We start from the raw sequence: 25,958 nt of genomic DNA, 5'->3' as shown, positions 1-25,958 counted from the left end.
AATGTGCTGTTCTCTCTCTCTCTCTCTCTCTCTCTCTCTCTCTCTCTCTCTCTCTCTCTTAAAGAGATGCAGTCTATTTCTTCTAGAGACATAAAACAAAGACAATTTAGCTGAACAATAAAAGATAGTTAAGCTTTATCATTCATAGAAATCTTGCCTTTCTTGAAGATGGTTTTCATTTATAATAGACAGCACATAATAAGCTTAATAAAAAACTAATGTAAATGGGAACAAATGGTCAAAAGGAAAAAATCAGTAAATACAATGTTGCTAGCATGTAATATAGTTTTAATATTTGAGTATAAAACATGGCTCTGAGCTTCCCAGAGGCCAATGCAAAAGTAGAAACAAGAGAAACGTGTAATATCCTTAGAAGACAGAAAAAAGGATGTGCATTAAAAATTTTTTTCCCTAGAAACCAAATCTAAAAATAATTGCTATATAGAAAGATTCATATGAATGGCTTCAAGTGAAGAAATGATAGACAATATCCTCGATGTGAGCTCTTGCACAAATTGAAGGAGATAAGAATTGACATTAAAATTCAACTCAGTAAAGTTAATTCTAGCTAACATGGACAAACTTCTGAAGAAAAACTTAGAATTCCTGCAAATGGAGGCATGGAATGAAAGATGTCTGTTCATTGACATCTCTATGCCTTGGGCCAGGTGTAAATGTTGAAGACAGCTTGTTGCCATATACTAGTACACTCAAATGGAATTGTTCAAAACAGGAGTCTGCAAAAATTCAGCATCTCTGCTTTGAAATTATGAATGATTTTTTTCCACCATGAAACAGCCTCTTGGCAGGCATCTCAAGCACAGACACCAGGCTATTTAAGTGCATCCTTTGACAGTCTCGGTGCACAAACAGAGGATGTCTAACTGTGCATGTAATGCAGGTTTGTTTTATAATTTAATTTCTGGATTGAATTTTAAGCACATGTTCTAGTACTCCCGTTTGAAAGGTAAAAAGTAATGAAAAATAATGTGGCTTTAAAATTAAATGAACACTTGAAAAATATCAGCTTTGTTTGGCTTCAGATTTTGTTTTTTCCTCATACTCTGTTTCTCTTCCTGGCATAAAATATTCCATTGAAAATTCAGCATGCCTACTGCCTCCTTATTAAAAAAAAAATCTGTTGGAAGTCTCCACTAACTGAAAGAAGTTCTTCACAGTTTGGTTTTATTTTTAAATGACAGCCATTTACTTATTTTTAAGCATTTATAATAAATTAATCAACATCTTTGTATCAGTTTCTAACCTGCCTAATACTGTGTTGTGTACAAAAAGAAAAAGAGAGTATGTTTCTTCTATTCTCATGAATATCACACTCTTGTTGGAGGAGAAACTAAAACACACATTACAGTTAAAGGACTGGTAAGTAATAATGTGTCAAAATCTCAAGTGAAAATTCAAAGAAGGAGGAACCATCATGAAAAGGAGTGATAAGGGAAGAATTCATTTAAATAGGTTTTTACCTATCACATCATTCTTCATGCCTAAGAGAATAAGAAATATCTAAGTAGCTTACCGTGCTCAGCTCTTCTCCATCTGACAAATATTTATCCAGACTCAAGTTGACTCTCCATCTTTCACTGTGGCTCCTTATTTCCTGTTAGATCTTTCGTTAAAAAAAAATATTTGTTTAAAACATTGAAGGCTCAATGAAGAGAAAGAAAATCTTGCACATTAACAAGACACTGGGAACTGCACAGAACCTATGTCAACTCACAAGCTCCTCATCTCAGGCATGGATTCCTGAGCACGTTCTCGAATTCTTGCTTTTAATCTTCACTTGGCGGCCTTCACTCAGACATCATCTTTTGTGCAGAGAACCAGACATGTTTCTCATGAACATTAATCCTGTTCTCAGCCAGGTATGCAGCCACAGAGCACACAGCAACAGGATGAGATGAGCACCCCAGAATGTGAATCTGTGCAGAGGAATTCTGGCCCAGGCTTCTTACATGTACAGCTGGGACATTGGCCATGTCACAGGTGTACAACCTATTTATACCTGAGGTTGTCTTTTAGTGTGTGTCTAAGTGCACAAGTACATACAAACTTTAACCCATATGTACACACTACTCACATACACAACACATACATGCTACACACTGTCAAGCTGGATAGCTCTGAAAGGACAAGTATAGTCATTTTGATTATGATCTTGTTGGAATGTTTGACTCATCAAAAATGTAACAACCGATTGAGGAAAGAATTACTACTTTTTTCCTAGTGTAGATTATTTTTATTTTCTCAAATTTTTATGATCACTGTTAAGGAAAAGAGTAAATTCTGAAGTTACCGAAAACAATATGTTGATGGCAGTGTGGCTACCAACTTTATTAGCTTCCCTATTCCATTGAGACTCCTTGACAATTCCAGGGGACAAAGTCCAAGCAGTGGCAATGAAGGTTTAATGTAATAGGCCTTAAGTTCAATAGACACATCTGCTAGAGTCCCTAATATCAGCCCCTACCAGGAATTATAATGTACTTTCCTTTGTATATTTTACATATTTCAAAGACTGACAATGACTGGCCTTCATTTGTTTGACAAGCACTTATTAAATGCCAACTGTGGTCTTGTTCTAGCCCATGTGGCTAGGCTGATTAGCATATGGTCACTGCCTTTTGGGTGGTCACTGCTTTATAGGGAACTCTAGAAGCAGGAAGGAAGGAGGGAAGGTCTCAGAACTGAATCAGTCTTTAAAGGTAAATTGGTCAACAGAGTTGGAGGAAAAGAGGGAAAGAGGGCTTGGAAGATGGACCTTTCAGAAAAAAGCAAATCACTTGATCCAAGGCATGGGCGCAGAAAAAGCCAGAGGCTTTGAAGAATTGTAAAACATTTTGTGTGGCTGAGAGTAGGGAACATGAGGGGCCTTTTGAGGAACACAGCTGGAGAGGTAATGAGGGGCCAGAGCTTGTGCCATACAAAGGACTCTTATGCCACTCAAAAGAATTTGGATTTTTTCCCTTTAGGCATAAAGAATCCATTGAAAGGTTTTAAATAGGCAGCAATGTAATCATATTTACTCTTTGGAAATAAGGCCTGATTAGTTAATGAGCTCCTATTTCTTTTCTTGTATATTCACCATCGTTCTATTGTTCAGTCTTTAGACTCTATTATTGATTAAAATAATAAAATGATGTGGGTTAAGAGGTGTGCCACTTCACCTTCCAAAGTCTCAGATTACTTTGCTTTTAAAATAGTTATTGTATTTCCTGCTTGACCTTTCTAGTCTGGTGTAAGATTAAAAGCAAGATAAAAGCTTAGAAACTAGCTTTTGGTACCATTGTCATTGATATGCCTGTTGGACTCCATCAGTTAGCCAGTAGCAAGCAGATTATAGACGCATCAATATTTACAATTGGACCAATATGGACAAAAATCAGAAAATATTAGGCCTAGCACAAACTTTATAAACCATTGAAACTTTCATTTAATTTTCTTTTATCTGTGTCCCAACCCAGGGATTCTGATTTCATTCATTAGAAATGTAGCCTGGGATTGGGATTTTTAAAAGCTCGTCAGGTAATTTAAGTATGCAGTTAGGTACGAAAACCACCATTCTAGTGTTAGGTGGCTTTGGAGGTGGGTTACTTGAAATTACCCAGTAATACATAATTCACATTCTAGATAGACTGTACTAAAACATACAGAAAAAAATGAATAAACAAATCCACAAAAGAAATATTCCTAGATTTTTCCAATTGATTCAGGAATTCTAAACACTTTTATTGAGTGAATAAAATCAAGATTCACAGAAAGATTAATTAAAATCCAATTTTATAAAACAAGTAATGACCAAACACTCTATAAGTGTGTATTCATGTACACATTTGTATTAAACCTAAGCATAATCATCGACAAATCAACAAATGACAAGTGCTGGAGAGGATGTGGAGAAAAGGGAATGCTAGTACACTGCTGGCGGGAATGCAGACTGGTGCAGCCACTATGGAAAACAGTATGGAATTTCCTCAAAAAATTAAATATGGAACTTCCGTTTGACCCAGTGATCGCATTTCTAGAAATATATCCTAAGAAACCCCAAAACATCAATTGGAAAGAATGTATGCACCCCTATGTTCATAGCAGTACAATTTACATTAGCTAAGATTTAGAAACAGCCCAAGTGCCCATCAGTAGATGAGTGGATAAAAAAGCTGTGGTACATTTATACCATGGAATTTTACACAGCAGTAAAAAAAGAGAATCTCTTACTCTTTGAGACAGCATGGAGGCACCTGGAGAGTATCATGCTAAGTGAAATATGCCAATCAGAGCAAGGCAAGTATAACATGATCTCACTCACATGTGGAATCTAATTAACAAAATAAACTGATGTCCAGAGTGAATCCAGAGACATGGAAGCATGGAGCAGAGTGTGGAATCTCAGAGGGGAGGTAGGAGGAGGGGGGGAACGTAGAGATAATCTACCAAAGACCATGTATGCATATATATGTAACCTGTCAGCACAGGCAATGGGGTGGTGAAGGCCTGGGGTGAGGGCAGGCTGGAGGGGGCCAATGGGGGAAAAGAGGGTACATATGTAATACTTTCAACAATATGATAAATAAATAAATAAATAAATAAATAAATAAATAAATAAATGTAAGCATAAGCAATCAGTGGAAAAAATAATATTCAATTTCATTAGTCTTTTCTTTCGAGTCTATAAATTTATTGAGTGAAAACAAAATCAATGTCAAACATATTAAATTTGGTTTAGTTCTAATTTGGCTGCTGTCCATTCACAGCAGAGAAAACTGAGGTGCAGAGAAGACACAGTGATGCTGGTAAAGGGGCACTGAACAAAACAATCTTCCATTTATAATCAAAGCATCATACAACAGTGTGAGTCAGTTAGCAAACACGGGTGGGTGTGACTTTTAATGAGCAGGGATAAAACCAAAGTAAGCAAGAAATTCAAGAGAAGAGAGTCCAGAGCATGAGAGAACAAGTTGAGCAGGGGCTAGTTGGAGAATAGTGCTTTGGTGCAGATCTACTGGTTCACTTGGGGAAAACAGTGACCACGTTATAGCCTTCTGGTTGTGAGATCCACTCTTGAGGGTGCTTTTTACAGTAGATTTGATCTTCTGCAAAGAAATGAAGAATGATTGAATCTGTCTATGTGACAGCTGTCAGTCACCCCTCTCTCAGGCCCCTCCCTACCTCCTCCAGAGCATGTGGAAGGCCAACATTGCCACAATTAAAAATAATATTAAAAGTGGGTTTCATAAAAGAAACTATACTAGTTTACTTAAGAAAATGTAAGTCTGTTATAAATACTTCATTACATAGTACCCCTTCCAGCATCCTGATGCCCTTCTGTTACAGGTTTGTGCTACCGTTGGTTCATACATAACACTCAGGATGGTGGTGAGAGTCCCACAGCTTCACAAACACATTTGTCACATGTGGGCATCTTCTTGGCATTTCCAATCCATGTAGCCACTTTGGTGATGGGGGCCTCAACACTTCTGAGTCCCAAGGGCTTGTTGGAATCCCCTTTCTCCTCAGACTCCAGGATTCCTTGCAAAACCAAGAATGAAGTGGACTGTTTCAGGGGCTCATTGAACTCCTGTTTTCTCCAGAAGCATCTTGTACACTTCAGATTCTTTGTTGATGACAAGTCCACTTGGAGACTGAGAATGCTCTAAGGCTCTGCCATTTGTCTCTGGTCCACTGGCTGTCTTTGACTCCAAGGTGCTGTTGAAGCTGGAGAAGAGGCCAGATGGGTTGTTGTACTGGTTTGTGATCACCCTGTGGCAGAGCTGGGAGCAGGTGATGCACGAAGGGCATGGCACTCTGGTTGTGGGTGCTTCCTATGTGCAGGATCTCTTGTGTTTCAGAGGCTAAATTCATCTTGTATGGAAGACATTTCCCTTCGTCTGTCACTAGAGGGGAGCTGGGTGGAATAAACTCATACAACAAAGAAAGCAAGGAAGGGGGATAACAGTAGAGGAGAAATTCCAACAAATTTCCAAAGGACAGAAAGCAGATAGGAAGGGCAGCAAAGGGAGCTGGAGCCCAGAATGTAATTGTGGACACTGGAGATGGACCTCATCTCCCCTAGGGAGGTCTGTAGAGTCTCAGGTCTCAGGCTACCAGTTTACTTAGGAAGATGTAAATGTCATAAGTACTTCATTACATAGTACTCCTTCCAGCATCATGAAGTCAGGATTGACTTCAGCCCAGGTCACGCTGGGGTTCCTCAAATGATCTGTGGTGGAAGAACAGTCCCTTTCAAAAAAAATTTTTTTAATCTATTACAGACTATTACTTAAAAATACAATAGAAATGAATTACTAGAAAAATAAAATTGCAAAGGCAAAGACATATAAAGTACAAGCCAAAATGTTTTAGTAGATCCAGGAGACTCAAGATTGCATTTTAATCAATATAACTGGAACCAAATTAAAATAGGAAAAAAAGAATTAGAAAAATGGTGCACATTTGTTGAAGGTGTGCATATAGAAAATTAAAATAGAGGATTATTATTAACATTAACTAGAGGCCCGGTGCATGAAATACGTGCACTGGTAGGGTCCCTAGTCCTGGCCAGCAATCAGGGCCGATCTGTGGGGCGACGGGTGGGGTGATTGGGAGGCCCCCACTGGCACCCACCTTGGCTGGCCTGGTGCTGCCTGCTCACTGCCCCCCCCCCACCACTGGTGGGTGCCTGTGGTCTGGGGGTAGCTCCTGTGTTGAGAGTCTATCCCCTGGTGGTCAGTGCACATTATAGTGACCCATTGTTCCACCGTTCAGTCAATTTGCATATTAAGATTTTATTATATAGGATAAGTTTCTGTCATTCCGCAATTGTAACTAGAGGTTATGAAGGAAATAGTGACTGCCCCCATGCAAAAAACCTGTAAGCTTTGGACAAACATCATGTATAAAAACATTGAAAGTTCTCATTGTAAAAAAATGAGCCTGATTTTTGCTTTTTAATTTATTTAATCCATATTGGATTATGGATAGTCCTATTCATGGAGGGTAATATATACCTAAACTCTTGCCATGTATCTTTAATTTTTGAGATATAATTTACATACTGCAAAATGTGCCATTTTAAAGTGTACAACTCAGTGGTTTTTAGTGTATCCACAGAGTTGTGCAACCATAAGCACTAGTTCCAGAACATTTTCATCTGTCCAAATGGAAACCTCATACTCACTAGCAGTCATTCCCTAATCTCTCTTCCCCCAGCCTCTGGTAACTACTGATCTATTTCCTGTCTTTACAAATTTGTCTATTACAGACATTTCAATAAATGGGCTAATACATTATGGACCTTTTTTGGTCTGGATTCTTTCACTTAGCATAATGTATTAAAAGTTAATTCATGTTGTAACATGTATCAGTACTTCATTCCATTTATGGCTGAATAATATTCCATTATGTGGATATGACACATTTGTTTAGTTGTTCATCTGTTGATGGACAATTGAGTTGTTTCCATTTATTGACTACTATGAACAATCCTATCTAATAAAAGAGAAACATGGTAATTAGCGTACGAACGCTACCCTTCCCATTGGCTAATCTGGGCGATACGCAAATTAACTGCCAGCCAAGATGGCGGCCGGCAGCCAGGCAGCTTGAAACTAACATGAGGCTTGCTTGATTCAGTGACAGAGGAAACCAACATTCCCCACCTGACTTGCCGGCCTCTGAGCCTGCAGTTTGAAACATTTTAACAAATATAGAAGCTAAAAAAAACCCCAGAAACCTGCTTTCAGTGAGCTGGGATCTCAGAGCTGGAGTCAGAGCTGGAGTTATACATTGTTTCCATTATAGAACCCAAACAAACCAGATACCTACTTTCAGCAGCAGAGGCCTCAGAGCTGGAGCCAGAGCTAAAGCAGGCCCAGAATAAAAAAAAAGAAAAAAAGGAGCAGTTGGGAGCTTCAGCCCTCAGCCCCTCACCCAGACTGGCTAGGCACCCCAATGGGGACCCCCACCCTGAAGGGTGTGTGACCAGCTGCAAACAGCCATCATCCCCTCACCCAGGCTGGCCAGGCACCACAGTGGGGACCCCCACCCTGATCCAGGACACCCTTCAGGGAAAACCAGCCAGCCCCACCCATGCACCAGGCATCTATCCTATATAGTAAAAGGGTAATATGCCTCCCAGCACCGGGATCAGTAGAGCTGAGAGGCCTCCCGGCACCGGGATCAGCGTGACAGGGGGCAGTGCCAAAACCCCTTGATCATCCTGTGGCTCTGTGTGTGACAGGGGGTGGCACCCCAACCCCCTGATCGGCCCTGCTCTGTGTGTGACAGGGTGCGGCGCCCCAACCCTGCCCCCCCCCCATGGGCCCTGCTCTGTGTGTGACAGGGTACAGCCATAACCTCCCCATCGGCCCTGCCCTGAGTGTGAGAGTGGCGGCGCCCCAAACCCCTGATCGGCCCTGCTCTGTGGATGATAGAGGGTGGTGCCCCAACCCCCTGATCCGCCCTGCTTTGTGTGTGACAGGGGGCGGTGCCCCAACTCCCCTATCGGCCCTACTCTGTGAGTGACAGGGGGGAGCTCCTCAACCCCCTGATGGGCCCTGCTCTGTGCATGACAGGGGGGAGCTCCCCAAACCCCTGATGGGCCCTGCTCTGTACGTGACAGGGGGGAGCTCCCCAACCCCCTGATTGACCCTGCTCTGTACATGACAGGGTAAGGAGCCCCAACCCCCCTGATGGGCCCTGCTCTGTGGGTGACAGGGGGCAGCGCCCCAACCCCTGGATTGGCCCTGCTCTGTGAGTGACAGGGGGTGGCGCCACAACCTCCCCATCGACCCTGCCTTGAGTGTGACAGGGGGCAGTGCCCCAACCCCCCAATAGGCCCTACCCTGAGCGTGACTGAGGGTGGCATTGCAACCTCCCAATCGGCCCTGCTCTGAGCCCGACCAGGGGCTGCACCTAGGGATTGGGTCTGCCCTCTGTCACCTGGGAGCAGGCCTAAGCCAGCAGGGCTTTAACTCCTGAGGGGTCCCAGACTGTGAGAGGGCACAGGCCAGGCTGAGGAACCCCCCCTTCCCCCGAGTGCACAAATTTTTGTGCACCGGACCTCTAGTGTTATTATAAACATTAATACACAAGTTTTTTGTCAGCATACAGTTTCAATTCTCTTGGATATATCCTTATGAATGAATTGCTGGATTATATTGTAAATTTGTGTTTAACTTTTTCAGAAACTACCAATTGCTTTCCACAATGATTCAACCATTTTCCTTTCCCACCAGCAATTTATGAAAGTTCTAATTTCTCCACATTTTCACCAACACTTGTTATTTCCCTTTTAAAATTATTATTACTACTATGGCCCGTTGCACGAAGATTTGTGCAGTAGGCCTTCCTTCCCCTGGCTGCCGGCACCGGTTTTCCTCCAGCACCTGGGACCCAGGCCCCCAGCCCCTCCTTGAGCGGAGTCCAGGGCCAGCGGGAAGCTTGGTTTCCTCCATCGCTGGGAGCAACCCAAGCCTCCTGCTTGCTCCAGGTCCATGGCCACCGCCATCTTCAGTCATCTTCAGTCTTCACTCTGTGCCTGTGTATGCAAATTAACCACCATCTTTGTTGGGTTAATTTGCATAGTCACTCTGATTGGCTGGTGGGTGTAGCAGAGTGGTGGAGTGATGGAGTGGTGGTTAATTTGCATGTTTCTCTTTTATTAGTGTAGATAGCTATTCTAGTGTGTGTGAAATGGTATCTCATTGTGGCTTTGCTTTGCATTTTTCTAATGACTAATGATATCGAGCATCTTTTTATGTGTGTTTGACCATTTGTATGTTTTTTTGATAAAATACCTATTCAAATCATTTGCCTATGTTTAAACTGTATTATATGCTTTTTTTTTCTTTTTTTTTCTTTCTTTTTTTTTTTTATTGCTTAAAGTATTACAAAGGGTATTACATATGTGTCCATTTTATCCCCCCGCCCTAGACAGTCCCCTAGCCTCCCCTATCCCCCAATGTCTTATGTCCACTGGTTATGCTTATATGCATGCATACAAGTCCTTTAGTTGATCTCTTACCCCCCTACCTCCTGTCCCGCAACCCTCCCCGGCCTTCCTGCTGCAGTTTGACAATCTGTTTGAGGCAGCTCTGCCTCTGTATCTATTATTGTTCAAAAGTTTATAATGGTCTCTATTATCCATGAATGAGTGAGATCATGTGGTATTTTTCCTTCATTGACTGGCTTATTTCACTTAGCATAATGCTCTCCAGTTCCATCCATGACGTTGCAAATGGTAAGAGTTCCTTCCTTTTTAGAGCAGCATAGTATTCCATCGTGTAGATGTACCACAGTTTTCTAATCCATTCATCTACTGATGGGCACTTAGGCTGTTTCCAGATCTTCGCTATGGTGAATTGTGCTGCTATGAACATAGGGGTGCATATATCCTTTCTGATTGGTGTTTCTGGTTTCTTGGGATATATTCCTAGAAGTGGGATCACAGGGTCAAATGGGAGTTCCATTTTCAGTTTTTTAAGGAAACTCCATACTGTCTTCCATAGTGGCTGCACCAGTCTGCATTCCCACCAGCAGTGCACAAGTGTTCCTTTTTCTCCACATCCTCTCCAGCACTTGTCGTTTGTTGATTTGTTGATGATAGCCAGTCTGACAGGTGTGAGATGGTACCTCATTGTTGTTTTGATTTGCATCTCTCGGATGATTAGTGACTTTGAGCATGTTTTCATATGTCTCTTGGCTTTCTGAATGTCCTCTTTTGAAAGGTGTCTATTTAGGTCCTTTGCCCATTTTTTGATTGGATTGTTTATCTTCCTTTTGTTAAGTTGTATGAGTTCCCTATAAATTTTGGAGATTAGGCCCTTATCAGATATGACATTGGCAAATATGTTTTCCCACACAGTGGGTTTTCTCGTTGTTTTGTTGATGGTTTCTTTTGCTGTGCAGAAGCTTTTTATTTTGATGTAGTCCCATTTGTTCATTTTCTCTTTCGTTTCAAGTGCCCTAGGAGCTGTATCAGTGAAGAAATTGCTTCGGCATATGTCTGAGATTTTGTTGCCTTTGGATTCTTCTAGAATTTTTATGGTTTCCTGTCGTACATTTAAGTCCTTTATCCATTTTGAGTTTATTTTTGTGTATGGTGTAAGTTGGTGGTCTAGTTTCATTTTCTTGCATATATCTGTCCAATTTTCCCAACACCATTTATTGAAGAGACTATCTTGGCTCCATTGTATGTTCTTGCCTCCTTTGTCAAATATTAATTGAGCATATTGGTTCGGGCCGATTTCTGGGCTCTCTATTCTATTGCATTGATCTATATGCCTATTCTTGTGCCAGTACCAGGCAGTTTTGAGAACAGTGGCTTTGTAATAAATCTTGATATCTGGTATTGAGATCCCACCTACTTTGGTCTTTTTCAGGATTGCTGCAGCTATTCGGGGTCTTTTTTTATTCCAGATGAATTTTTGGAGAGTTCGTTCTAGATCTCTGAAGCATGCCATTGGTATTTTAATGGGAAGTGCGTTGAATTTATAGATTGCTTTGGGTAGTATGGACATTTTAATGATGTTGATTCTACCAATCCATGAACACGGTATGTTCTTCCATCTGTTTATGTCTTCCTCTATATCTTTTTTCAACGTCCTGTAGTTTTCTGAGTAGAGGTCTTTTACCTCTTTAGTTAAGTTTATTCCTAGGTAGCTTAATTTTTTTGGTGCGATGGTAAACGGTATTGTTTTTATAATCTCTCTTTCTGAAAGTTCACTATTGGTGTATAGAAATGCCTCGGATTTCTTGGGGTTAATTTTGTATCCTGCTACATTGCCAAATTCATGTAAACTGTATTATATGCTTTTTTAACATTGAGTTTTAAGAGATCTTTATATATCCTGGGTGTTAGGCCCTGATCAGCCACATGATTTACAAATATTTTCTCCCATTCTGCGGGTTTTGTTTTTTTGTTTTTACTTTCTTGACAGTTTCCTTTGATGTAAAAAAGTTTCCAATGTTGCTGAAGTGCAATTTGTCTGTTTGTCTTCAGTTACATTTGGGGTCATATCTAAGAAACCATTGCCTAGCCCCAAATCATGAAGACTTCATACTTTTTTTCTAAAATTTTTATAGTTTAGCTCTTAAATTTGGCTATTTTATGCATTTTGAGTTAATGTTTGAATACAGTGTAAAGTAGGGGGTCCACATTCATTCTTTTTTTAAAAAAATAATCTTTATTATTGAGATTAATAAAGATGTCCATCTTCCCCCTCCCCCCCCCCAGCTTCCCTCCACCCAGTTCCCACCCCACCACAGGCCCTCACCACCCTATTGTCTGTGTCCATAGGTAATGCATATATGCATATAAGATCTTTGTCTAATCTCTTCCCACACCCCCTACACCCTCTCTGAGAATCATCAGTCTGTTCCATTTCCATGCACGTGATTCTATTCCATTCACCAGTTTATTCTGTTCATCAGATTTTTTAATTCATTTGATTTTTAGATTCAATTGTTGATAAATATGTAGTTGTTGTCACTTTGTTGTTCACATTTTTTATCTTTACCTTTTCCTTCCGCCTCCTCTTCTTAAAGAATACCCTTCAGCATTTCATATAATATTGGTTTGGTGGTGATGAACTCCTTTTGCTTTTTCTTGTCTGTGAAGCTCTTTATCTGACCTTCAATTCTAAATGATAGCTTTGTTGGGTAGAGTAATCTTGGTTGTAGGTTCTTGCTATTCATCACTTTGAATATTTCTTGCCACTCCCTTCTGGCCTGCATAGTTTCTGTTGAGAAATAAGCTGACAGTTGTATGGGCACTCCTTTGTAGGTAACTGTTTTCTCTTGCTGCTTTTAAGATTCTCTTTGTCTTTTGCCCTTGGCATTTTAATTATGATGTGTCTTGGTGTGGTCCTGTTTGGATTCCTCTTGTTTGAGGTTCTCTGTGCTTCCTGGACTTGTAAGTCTATTTCTTTCACCAGGTGGGGAAAGTTTTCTGTCATTATTTCTTCAAATAGATTTTCAAATAGTATCTTGCTCTCTCTCTTCTTCTAGCACCCCTATAATTTGGATGTTGGTACGCTTGAAGTTGTCCCAGAGGCTCCTTACACTATCTTCATATTTTTAGAATCTTTTTTCTTTTTGCTCATATGGTTGGGTGTTTTCTGCTTCCTTGTATTTCAAATCATTGATTTGATTCTCAGGATCCTCTAGTCTACTATTGAATCCCTGTATATTATTCTTTTTTATTATTTTTATTTATTGTCTAAAGCAGTGATGGCGAACCTTTTGAGCTCGGTGTGTCAGCATTTTAAAAAACCCTAACTTAACTCTGGTGCCGTGTCACATATAGAAATTTTTTGATATTTGCAACCATAGTAAAACAAAGACTTATATTTTTGATATTTATTTTATATATTTAAATGCCATTTAACAAAGAAAAATCAACCAAAAAAATGAGTTCATAGGTTTGCCATCACTGGTCTAAAGTTTTACATGTCTCCTTTTTCCCTGCTTGACCCCTCCTCCCCAGCCATTTCCACCCTGGGCAAGCCCCGACCACCCCAGTGTCTGTGTCCATTGGTTATGCTAAAATGCATGAATACAAGTCCTTTGGCTACTCTCTACCCTCCCCCTGCCTTCCCTGCCATTTGTCTCGGGATCTATTCTTGTTTATCAAATTATGTTGATCATTATATCCCACATATAAGTGAGATCGATGTGATATTTATCTTTCTCTGACCTGCTTATTTTGCTTAGCATAATGCTCTCCAGTTCTATCCATGTTGTTGCAAATGGTAAAAGTTCCTTCTTTTTTATAGTGGCATAGTATTCCATTGTGTGGATGTATCACAGGTTTTTAATCCACGCATCTGCTGATGGGCACTTAGGTTGTTTCTAAATCTTAGCTTGTATGTATAGTATCATGTCATTAGCTATTGTAAATTGTGCTGCTATGAACATAGGGGTACATATATCCTTTCTGAATGGTGTTTCTGTTTTCTTGGGATATAATCCTAGAAGTGGGATTACTGGATCAAATAGGAGGACCATTTTTAACTTTCTGAGGAAACTCTGTACTGTCTTCCACAGTGGCTGCACCAGTCTGCATTCCCACCAGTAGTGCACAAGGGTTCCTTTTTCTCCACATCCTCGCCAGCACTTGTTATTCGTTGATTTGTTGATGATAGCCATTCTGACAGGTGTGAGATTGTATCTCATTGTTGTTTTGATTTGCATTTCTCAGTTGATTAGTGACTTTGAGCATGTTTTCATATATCTCTTGGCCTTCTCTATGTCCTCTTTCAAAAAGTGTCTATTTAGGTCCTTTGCCCATTTCATGATTGGATCCTTTATCTTCCTTTTGTTAAGTTGTATGAGTTCCCTATAAATTTTGAAATTAAACCCTTATCTGAAATAGCATTGGCAAATATATTCTCCCATGCAGTGGGCTTTCTTGTTGTTTTGTTGATGGTTTCTTTTCCTGTGCAGATGCTTTTTATTTTGATGTAGTCCCATTTTTTTTTTTTCTCCTTAGCTTCCATTGCCCTAGGAGCTGTGTCAGTAAAGATATTGCTATGACATATGTGTGCTATTTTGCTGCCTATGGAGTCTTGTAGGATTTTTATGGTTTCCCATCTTACATTTAAGTCTTTTATCCATTTTGAGTTTGTTTTTGTGTATGGCGTAAGTTGGTGATCTAGTTTCTTTTTTTGCATGTATCTGACCAAATTTCCCAGCACCATTTATTGAAGAGACTGTCTTGACTCCATTGTATGCTCTTGCCTCCTTTGTCAAATATTAATTGAGCATAATGGCTTGGGTCAATTTCTGGGTTCTCTGTTCTGTTCTATTGGTCTATATGTCTGTTCTTGTGCCAGTACCAGGCAGTTTTGAGAACTGTGGCTTGGTAATATTGCTTGATATCTGGTATTGTGATCCCTCCAACTTTGTTCTTCTTTCTCAGGAGTTCTGTGGCTATTCGGGGGCTTTTTTTTATTTATCCCAGATGAATTTTTGGAGAGTTTGTTCTACATCTTTAAAGTATGCTGTTGATACTTTAGTGGGGATTGCATTGAATCTGTAGATTGCTTTGGGCAGTATGGACATTTTAATTACGTTGATTCTACCAATCCATAAACATGGTATGTTCTTCCATTTGTTTATGTCTTCCTCTATCTCTTCTTTCAATGTCCTATAGTATTCTGAGTATAGGTCTTTTACCTCCTTAGTTAAGTTCATTCCTAGGTATCTTAAGTTTTTTGTGCAATGGTAAATGGGATTGTTTTTTCGTATCTCTTTCAGTGAGTTCATTACTGGTGTATAAAAAGGACATAGATTTCTGGGTGTTAATTTTGTATTCTGCTACATTGCCGAATTCATTTATTTGGTCTAGTAGTTTTTTGATGGAGTCATTGAGGTTTTCTATGTATAGTATCATGTCATTTCGAATAAGGACAGTTTTACTTCTTTTTTTCCACTTTGGATGCCTTTTATTTCTTCTTCTTGTCTGATTGCTATGGCTAGCACTTCCAGTACTATATCGAACAGGAGTGGTAAAAGTGGGCATCCCTGTCTTGATCCCGATCTCAGGGGAAATGAGTTTAGTTTTTGCCCATTATGATGTTAGTTGTAGGTCTGTCATATTAGGCTTTTATTATGTTGAGGTATGATCCCTCTATTCCCACATTGCTGAGAGTTTTTATCAAGAAAGGATGTTGGATTTTGTCAAATGTTTTTTTCTGCACCAATTGATTTGATTTTGTGGGTTTTGTCTCTCAATTTGTTTATGTGCTATATCACATTTATTAATTTGCAGATATTGTACCATCCTTGCATCATCAGATAAACCCCACTTGGTCATGGTGTATGATCTTTCTAACGTAATGCTGAATCCGAGTTGCTAGAATTTTGTTGAGGATTTTAGCATCTATATTAATCAAGGATATTGGCCTTTTTTTGTGGTGTTTATCTGGTTTTGGAATCAGGGTAATGCTGACTTCATAGAAAGAGCTTGGAAGTGTTTCTTCCTCTTGAATTTTTTGGAATAGTCTGAGGAGGATAGCATTTATTTCTTTGAATGCTTGGTAGAACTCCCCTGTAAAGCCATCTGGACCAGGGCTTTTTATTTGCTGGAAGATTTTTGATCACTGCCTCAATTTCTTCGGTAGTTATCGGCCTATTCAGGTTTTTTATTTTTCCTGACTGAGTTTTGGAAGCTTGTATTTTTCTGTTTTTAAAAATTTCTTTATTGGTTAAGGTATTGCAAATGTTTCCTCATCCCCCCATTAACCCCCAACCTCCCCCACCACCACCACCACACTCATACTCTCATCCCCCTGTTGTCCGTGTCCATTTGTTTGGTTTATATGCATGCATACAAGTCCTTTGTTGATCTCTTCCCTTTACCCCCACCCTCCCCTACTTTCCCTCTGGGGATTGATAGTCTGATCACTGTTTCTCTGTCTTTGGGTCTGTCCCTGTTGATCAGTCTATGTTGTTCTCTATATTCCACAAATGAGTGTGATCATGTGGTATTTATCTTTCTCTTACTGGCTTATTTCACTTAGCATAATGCTCTCCAGTTCCATCCATGCTGTTGCAAATGGCAAGAATTCCTTCTTTTTTACTGCAGTGTAGTATTCCATTGAGTAGATGTACCACAGTTTTTTAATCCACTCATCTGCTGATGGGCACTTAGGCTGTTTCCAAATCTTAGCTATGGTGAATTGTGCTGCTATGAACATAGGGGTGGATATATCCTTTCTGATTGGAGTTTCTGGCTTCTTAGGATATATTCCTAGAAGTGAGATCACTGGGTCAAATGGGAGATCCATTTTTAATTTTTTGAGGAAACTCGATACTGTTCTCCACAGTGGATGCACGAGTCTGCATTCCCACCAGCAGTGCAGGAGGGTTCCTTTTTCTCCACATCCTCTCCAACACTTGTTGTTTGTTGATTTGTTGATGATAGCCATTCTGACAGGTGTGAGATGATACCACATTGTCATTTTGATTTGCATCTCTCGTATAATTAGTGACTTTGAGCATGTTTTCATATGTCTTTCGGCCTTTTGAATGTCCTCTTTTGAAAAGTGTCTATTTAGGTCCTTTGCCCATTTTTTGATTGGATTGTTTATCTTCCTTTTGTTAAGTTGCATGAGTTCCTTGTAAATGTTGCAGATTAAACCCTTATCGGTAATATCATTGGCAAATATGTTCTCCCATGCAGTGGGCTTTCTTGTTGTTTTGTTGATGGTTTCCTTTGCTGTTTAAAAGCTTTTTATTTTTCTGTAGTCCCATTTGTTTATTTTCTCTTGAGTTTCCATTGCCCTAGGAGCAGTATCAGAGAAGAAATTCCTTCGGCATGTATTTGCAATTTCGCTGCCTGTGGATTCCTCTAGTATTTTTATGGTTTCCCGTCTTACGTTTAAGTCTTTTATACATTTTGAGTTTATTTTTGTGTATGGTGTGAGTTGGTGGTCTAGTTTCATCTTTTTGCATGTATCTGTCCAATTTTCCCAATACCATTTATTGAAAAGACTGTCTTGACTCCATTGTATGCTCTTGCCTCCTTTGTCGAATATTAATTGGGCATAGTGGTTTGGGTTGGTTTCTGGGTTTTCTATTCTATTCCATTGATATATGTCTGTTCTTGTGCCAGTACCAAGCTGTTTTAAGAACAGTGGCTTTGTAATACAGCTTGATATCTGGTATTGAGATCCCACCTACTTTGTTCTTCTTTCTCAGGGTTGCTGCAGCTATTCGACTTCTTTTTTTATTCCAGATGAATTTTTGAAACATTCATTCTAGGTCTGTGAAATATGCCGTTAGTAATTTAATGAGGATAGCCTTGAATCCATAGATTGTTTTGGGTAGTATGGACATTTTGATGATGTTGATTCTACCAATCCATGAACACGGTATGTTCTTCCACCTGTTTATGTCTTCCTCTATCTCTTTTTTCAGTGTCCTGTAGTTTTTCGCATATAAGTCTTTTACCTCCTTAGTTAAGTTTATTCCTAGGTATCTTAATTTTTTGGTGCGATGGTAAATGGGATTGCTTTTTCAGTCTCACTTTCTGTAAGTTCACTATTGGTGTAAAGAAATGCCTTAGATTTCTTGGCATTAATTTTGTATCCTGCTACATTGCCAAATGCATTTATTAAGTCTAATAATTTTTTGATGGAGTCTTTAGGATTCCCTATGTACAGTATCATGTCATCTGCAAATAAGGACGGTTTTATTTCTTCTTTTCCAATTTGAATGCCTTTTATTTCTTCTTCTTGTCTGATATCAATGGCTAGTACAGAAGCTTGTATTTTTCTAAGAATATGTCCATTTCATCTAGGTTGTCCACTTTGTTGAAATAGAGTTGTTCATAGTATTTTTTCACAATCCTTTGTACTTCTGTGGGGTCCGTTGTTACTTAACCTCTTTCAGTTCTGATTCTGTTTATTTGGGTCCGCTGTCTTTGCTTCTTGGTGAGCCTGGCTAGAGGTTCATCAGTCTTTTTTATCCTTTCAAAGAACCAGCTCTTTGTTTTGGTGATCTTTTGTATTGTTATTTTTGGTCTCTATGTCATTTATTTCCATTCTGATCTTTATTATTTCCTTTCCTCTGCTTATGGTGGGCTTTTCTTGTTGCTGTATTTCTATCTCTTTGAGTTGTAGGGTTAGATAATTTATTGCCATTTTTTCTTGTTTTTTGAGGTAGGCCTGTAGAGCTTTGAACTTTGCTCTCAAGACTCTTTCAATGTGTCTCATAGGTTTTGGACCGTTGTGTTTTCATTGTCATTTGTTGCCATGATGCTTTTTATTTCTTCTTTGATCTCTTTGGTAACCCAATAATTGTTTAATAGCATTCTATTTAGCCTCCAGGTGTTTGGGGTTTTTTTTTTCATTAGTTTCATTGTAGTTGATTTCTAATTTTATGCCATTGTGAACTGAGAAGATGCTTGATATGATTTCTGTCTTCTTGAATTTTAAGAAACTTTGCCTGTGTTTCAATATGTGGTCTATCTTTGAAAATGACCCATGTGTACTTGAGAAGAATGTATATTCTGTGGCTTTGGGGTGAAATGTTCGAAGATGCTAATTAAATCCATTTTATCTCGTGAGTCATTTAGGAATGATGTTTCTATCCTCATTATTTGTTTAGAGGATTTATCCAGAGATGCTAGTGGGGTATTAAAGTCCCTTACTATGATTGTATTGCTGTCAATCTCTCCCTTGTTATCCTTCAGAATTTTTTTTAATGTCTTTGGGTCCTCCTGCATTGGGTGCCTATACGTTTACCAGAGTTATATCTTCTTATCAAATTTCTCCCTTTAGTATTTGAAGTGTCCTTCCTTATCTCTTGTTATGGCCTTCACTTTGAGGTCTAATTTGTCAGATAGAAGTATTGATACCCCAGCTTTTTTTTTTTTCATTTCTATTCACCTGAGAAACTTTTTACCATCCCTTCACCATCAGTCTGTGTGAGTCCTTTTTCTGAGGTGGGTCACCTGTAGACAACAGATATATGGGTCATGTTTTCTTATCTGATCAGCTATCCTATGTTTTTGGATTGGGGCATTTAATCCATTTACATTTAAAGTTATTATTGATAGGTACTTGTTTGTCGCCATTTTTATTCTTTATGCCTGTGTTTCTTCTTCCCTTCCTATTTCTTCTTTTTACAGCAGACCCTTTCAATTTCTTGCATTGCTGGTTTGGTGATAATAAAATCTCTTAGTTCTTTTTTGTCTGTGAAGCTTCTGATTTCACCCTCAACTTTGATTGATAGCCTTGCTGGGTACAGTATTCTTAGATTCAGATCCTTGCTTTGCATGACTTTGTATATTTAATTCCATTCCCTTCTGGCCTGATGTGTTTCTGTTGAGAAATCCATCCATAGTCTGATGGGAGATCCCTTGTACGTAACTTTCTGTCTCTCTCTGGCAGCCTTTAAGATTCATACTTTGTTGTTGATGTTTGCCAATTTAATTATAATGTGTCTTGGTGTTGGTCTTTTTGGGTTCTAGTTGTTTGGGACTCTGCGAGCTCCTTGGAGTTGTGTGAGTTTTTTCTTCTACCCAATATTAGGGAAGTTTTCTGTCGTTATTTCTTCAACCAGGTTTTCTATTCCTTGCTCAGTTTCCTCTCCTTCTGGTACCCCTATTATGGTGATGTTTTTTCAGTTCACATTGTCCCAAAGTTCCCTAAAGCTCTCTTCCTGTTTTTTACGTTTTTGTTTTTTTTTTCCAGTTGCTGTTCTGCTTGGGTATTTTTTTGTACCTTGTCTTCTAGCTCACCATTTCTTCTAGTCTACTGTTGATGCTTTGTATTGTGTTCTTTATTGCAGCAATGTCATATGTCATTCTTCTTGGTTCTTCATATCCTCTTAGTTCTTACACATATTGTTGAATTTGTCTTCCATCTTTTTAGTGTCCTTATGACCACTGCTTTGAATTTTTTCTCTGACATATTGCTTACCTGAATTTCATTTACTTCCTTTTCTGGTGATTCCTCCTTTTTTTTTTTGTATGGGGGCTGTTTCTCTGTCTCCCCATGTTCGCTCCTCTCAGGGTGTCTGGTTATGTATCTCTCTCTCTCTCTCGCTCTCTCTCTCCTGCATTGTCTTAAAGGCACAAAATACATCACAACAAGACACGATGCACAGGGAACAAAACACAAATGTATTCACAATACCAATAACCCCAAATAAAGGTGAGCACCAGAGAAAAGAGAATTAGGGGAGAGAAAAGAGTGCAAAAATGATATTGAGAAAAGGAAAAAATGTCAGAGAGAAAAGAAAGAGAAGAATAAAGAAGGGGGGACAATATATGTATATGGAGAGAAAACTCCAAAAAATCAACAGCTAATCCAAAAAATGCAAACAACAAACTCTCTGAGATAAATGCAAATGAAAAACAACAACTAAATCAAAAAATGCAAACAGTAAACACCCAAACAACTAACACCGAACTGAATCTGAGGAGGCAGAGCTTATTTCCAGAAGGTAAGGTCAAGGAATTGAATGAGTGGGGAAATGGCCACAATTCAGTACAGAGGAGGTAGAAAGAGAATGAATGTATAAGAAGAAAAATAAAAACAAAATACAAAAACAGAGAAAAGAAATATATATATTAAAAATCCATATATATAAAGAGCCAGGGGCCGTTACAACCGAACGGATGACCGAACAGGCTGTGTGGGACAACCAGGCTGGCAGGGGGGTTAGTGAGGGACGACCAAACAACTGCACAGCAGGCTGTGTGGGGAAACCAGGCTGGCGGGGCGGGAGGCAATCAGGCTGGCAGGGGGGCCAGGTAGGGGCCTCAGGCAGGCAGGCAGGTGAGCAGTTAGGAGCCAGTGGTTCCAGATTGTGAGAGGGATATTCGACTGCCGGTATAGGCCCCATCCGGCAGTCACACATCCCCTGAGTGGTCCCAGATTGGAGAGGGTGTAGGCTGGGTTAAGGGGAGATCCCCCCTGTACAAATTTCATGCACCAGGCCTCTAGTATATATATAAAAGAAAATTATACTAGAGGCCCGGTATATATATAAATTTTTCCCCTTTCTTTAATCTATCTATCTATTTATTCACCTATTATTGGAAAATTAGAACAGATAGGACATAAGCCTGAGTTGGTGATTGGAATTAATTAAGCTATTAGTAGAAGAAAAGAACAAGCGAAGAGAGGAAAAATAGAAGCAAAAAACAAAGCAGAAAAAAAGAAAATAAACAAACAAACAATCAATCAAACAACAACAGCAAGACAGAAAGAAAGGAAAAGGAAAAAAAGAAAGAAAGGAAATAAAATTTGGCTAGTGAAGAAAGAGAAGAGAGAAGTGTGCATGGTCTTGGAGGAGGGGAGAGGAAATTAGATATATGAGAAAGATCAATTTTCAACAGGGCGTAAAAAGAAAGGATAGAGAAAAAGTAAAGCAGGAACAAGGTAAGAGAACCAGGATGAAAAAGGGGAAAAGTGAGGAAGGGAGTATTGGCATAAAGGAAAAATTGAGATAGAGTAAAATAATGCTAAAATAAAAATAAAAGTAGAATGTAGAACACTAATCCCAGAATAAAATAAAATAAAAGAAAATAAAGAAAAAATAAAATAAAACTAAAAAAAGGGAAAATGATAGTAGTAATAATAATAATTAAAAATAGAAATAATAATAAAACAAGTAAAATCAAGTAAGAAAAAATTTTTAGTTTCTTAAGTAAAAGATAAAAAATAAAAAAGTGAAGTAGTGAAGGTCATTCACTTCCTCTACTGTTCTGCCTGGCACATCTGTTTCCTGTCACATAGTCAGCACGGTGTTGAAGTTCCATGGGATCCACCTCTCCTCTGTGTCATAAGCCACAACCCTGTTTTCAAGCAGGATCACTTTGTTTCTCTGCCTGCCTTCAATTGTATTTACACAGGTGTCAATTTCTGACACAACTCCTGGGTGGCAATGTTTCTGTATTAATTTCTGGGACTACATGGCCCCTCTACCTAGTGTTTAGATTCTTTCCCTGCCGCACTTAATACTGGGTTGAAGGGATGGACTGACCCAGAGTTGGTTTCCTGCTCATCTCTTCTTATTCTGATCCCCAGTTTCCACAAAATCAACTTTCCCCTGCAGTCTCATTTGAGTGTTTTTAACTGGAAGGTCCTATGTACTGGACTTAGCAAGCAAAAGCAAGGAGGTAAAAAAAAAAAAAAAAAAAAAAAAGGACAAAGGAACCGCACTGACTCGTACCTTTTTCCCCTGGCACTGCGCAGCAGGTATAGAACTTCAGGCTGCCTTTCTGGGCATAGTTTCCCATGGCTGTGGGCTTATATCTAGATTCCCCTTCTGCCAGCAGCCCTGTGGACCCCCTTCCACATACGAGGGCTACACTGACCCCAACGGCTGCAGATTTTGTGGGCTGCAGTCTCTCTCTGAGACTCTAGTCCCTGATGCACACGTTTCTCCCTCCAGCCTGGATCCCAGCTCTCACCTCTCTCCAGGCAATCTCTGACCTTTCTGTCCACAGATTGCCTCACCAGCTGTGTTTAATTCACCAATTCCGGGTGGATGTTTGATACAGCTGTTCCTTCAATCTGCTCTGTGAGAAGGTGCAGGTCCTGTCTGCGTATTTGGTACCGCTTTGTCTCCTCCTGGACAAACATTTTAAGTGCCCTCGGACAGGGAGGCTGGATTCTCAGTGTTTGTGGGTTCGCAGCTGAGGCAGCTGGTCCCTGGGCGTTGTAGTTGTAGGATCCGGGGAGGTATCCAAGGTCTCCCCGGTTGAAGGTAATGCTGGGCTTCTGATCACAGCTGCTTCCCCTTTAAGACGCGCAGTCTCTGCAGCAGAGCCAGCCTCTCTGGGAGAGATTTCAGCAGTAGAGGCTGCCGGGCCAGGGGAATCTGGTCCGCCAGTCCCCAACAGTCCTGTGGAATATAGGTGTCCCTCACAAATATAGACACTCCCCACATGTCCACACACTCTCCTTTTGCTCTCTTACTCACACACTATCTGCAGCCTGCCTTCCCGTCGGCCGGCATCTTGGATCCCCTGTATGTTATTCTTTATTTCAGTCAGTGTATGCTTAATTTCTAACTGCTCCTTTTCCATTTTTTTTGGCATTCTCCCTAAGATCCTTGAAAGTCTCACTAAGTTCCTTGGAGGATTCTGAAAGATTCTTGAATAACCTTATAACTGTGGTTTTTGAACTCTATATCCATAGATTTAGAGTAGTTTGCTTTCTTCCATTTTTTTCATTTGTGACATGTTTCTTTGTCTCCACATTTTGGCTGCTTTCCTGTGTTTGTTTCTATGTATTGGGTAGCTGCTAAGTCTCCTTGAGTTGATAGAATGGCCTTGAATAGTATGTGTCCTATAGGGCCCAGTGGTTCAGCCTCCCCAGTCACCTGAGGTGGACACACTTGGTGCACCCCTTTGTGGGCTGCGTGCACAGTTTTGTTGTAGTTGAGCCTTGATTGCTGTTGGTGTCACTGGGAGGAATTGACCTCCAATTGGCTTTGGGGACAGCTGCAACTACAGTGAGAGAGCTGCTGTGCAGGAGACACCCCTATGGAGCAGGACTTGCTTCAGTGGGGCTTTGATGCTCACTGAGTCTGCCCCTTGAGTGTGTTGCTTATGGATGTGAAGAGTTGTAATCTGATATGGTCTCACACTGACCACTGGGTACATTGGCTCTTGAGGCTCCAGGGAGGTGCAAAGTCAGCCACTGCCTGGGGCCACGCAGCAGGAGCTACAGTGAGATCTGCAGATTCCTCCTCTTTGTATCAGGTTTTGAAGTGCTTAGACGAGGTCCAGCTGTGAAGCATGGCAGGCTGGTGCTGGTGCTAGTTCTTGGGGCTTTTATTGATAGGTTTGGGGTTCCCTGACCCAGCTGCAGCTTGTTTGACAAAGTTTTAGCCTGAGAAAGGGCATACCACTCATATGCAAAAGCCACTATGAACAGCTTGGGTGGAGTTGTAAATTGGGTGGGACAGGGTCTCAGGGAATCACTAGGGCAGAGCAAACAGAAATGGCTGCCAGTCAGCCCTGCACCGGGGAGGTCCCAGCATGGGAACATTGACTGCTGTGAGCACCTCCATCTGGAAGAAAGCCTCCCCCGAGTTCTTGCCCTGATGCCAGACAGTCCAGTTTCTCCCTGTATGTGTCTGGGTCCCCCAGAGCCTCACCCAGCACTGGAGCTCAGAGGAAATGGGAGCTTGTAAATCCAGTTTGTGGTACCGGCCTTTTAAGAGGAGCAGCTGGTCTCCAGCAGACTGTGTGTCACTCAGCCCCAATAAGCACTGGTTTTCACAGTCCGTAGTTCTTACTGCTGTAGGGACTTCTTTCCCCAGCCCTGGGACCCTGGCTGGGGGTCTGGGATCCTTCTCTCCTCCAGTCGGCCTTTGCAGAGGTGATATCCCTCCCAATTAAAAAGTGGCACACCCGGGTGCCAGACCAGCCCATTCCGTGCCTCCGCACCTCCTACCAGTCTCAGTGTGCTTTCTTCTTTACCTCTCTAGTTGTGGTATTTCCACTCAGCCAGCTTTCTGGTAGTTCTGGATGATGGTTGTTCTGTATTTTAGTTGTAATTTTAATGTGGTTGTGGGAGGCAGCAAATATAGGCATTTACCTATGCTGCCATCTTGGTTCTCTCCACATTCATTCTTTTGCATGTGGTAGCTATTCAGTTGTTCCAATATCATTTGTTGAAACTATTTTTTCTTCATTAAATAGTCTTGGCACCTTTTGTCAAAAGTCAATTGACCATAGAGCAATGGATTTATTTTTGGACTCACAATTCTATTCCATTGTTCTGCATATCTATTCTTATTTCAGTACCACACTGTCTTGATTAGCGCAACTTTTTTGTAGTACATTTTAAAATTGAGAAATGTGAATAACCAAGTTTGGTGTTTTGGTATTTTTATTGTTTTGGCTATTCTATGTCCTGGCATTTTTATATGAATCTTAGGATCAGCTTGTCAACTTCTACAAAAACAGCTGCAGAGATTTTGATAGTGATTGCATTGAAACTATAGATTAATTTAGGTAGTAATCCCATCTTGACAATATTAAGCCTTTAAATCCATGAACATAAGATGTTTTTGAGTTTATTTTGGTCTTTAATTTCTTTCAACAATGTTTTGTAGTTTTTAATACACAAGTCTTACACTTCTTTTGTTAAATTTATTCTTAAGTATTTTATTCTTTTGTTATTCTATTTTAAATTGAATTGTTTTCTTAATTTCATTTTTGGGCTGTTTGTTGTTAGTGTAAAATACAACTGATTTTTCTTTTTTTGGTCTTATAGCCTTCATATTTGCTAAACTAATTTATTAGCTCTAATATATATTTTTTGTGTGGATTCTTTAGGGGTTTCTATATATAAGATCTATCATCTTCAAAAAGAGATTGGTTTCTTTCTTTGTTTCCAACCTTTTATTTCATTTTATTTTCTAATTGCCCTGGTTAGAACTTCCAGTACAGTGTCTTGTTCCTGAACTTA

General features: G+C 40.0%; 1 pseudogene; it reads right to left on the bottom strand.

The window, feature by feature from the left end:
- Nucleotides 1–5,022: 5,022 nt before the first annotated feature.
- LOC118650499 overlaps nt 5,023–25,958 on the bottom strand; it is a 37,860-nt pseudogene continuing 16,924 nt past the window's right edge.

The sequence above is a fragment of the Myotis myotis genome, unplaced genomic scaffold (genome assembly GCF_014108235.1).
Source record: "Myotis myotis isolate mMyoMyo1 unplaced genomic scaffold, mMyoMyo1.p scaffold_m19_p_3, whole genome shotgun sequence".
In the NCBI taxonomy this organism is placed as follows: domain Eukaryota; kingdom Metazoa; phylum Chordata; class Mammalia; order Chiroptera; family Vespertilionidae; genus Myotis; species Myotis myotis.
The sequence above is the reverse complement of the archived record's forward strand: the minus strand, read 5'-3'. Positions and strand labels throughout refer to the sequence as shown.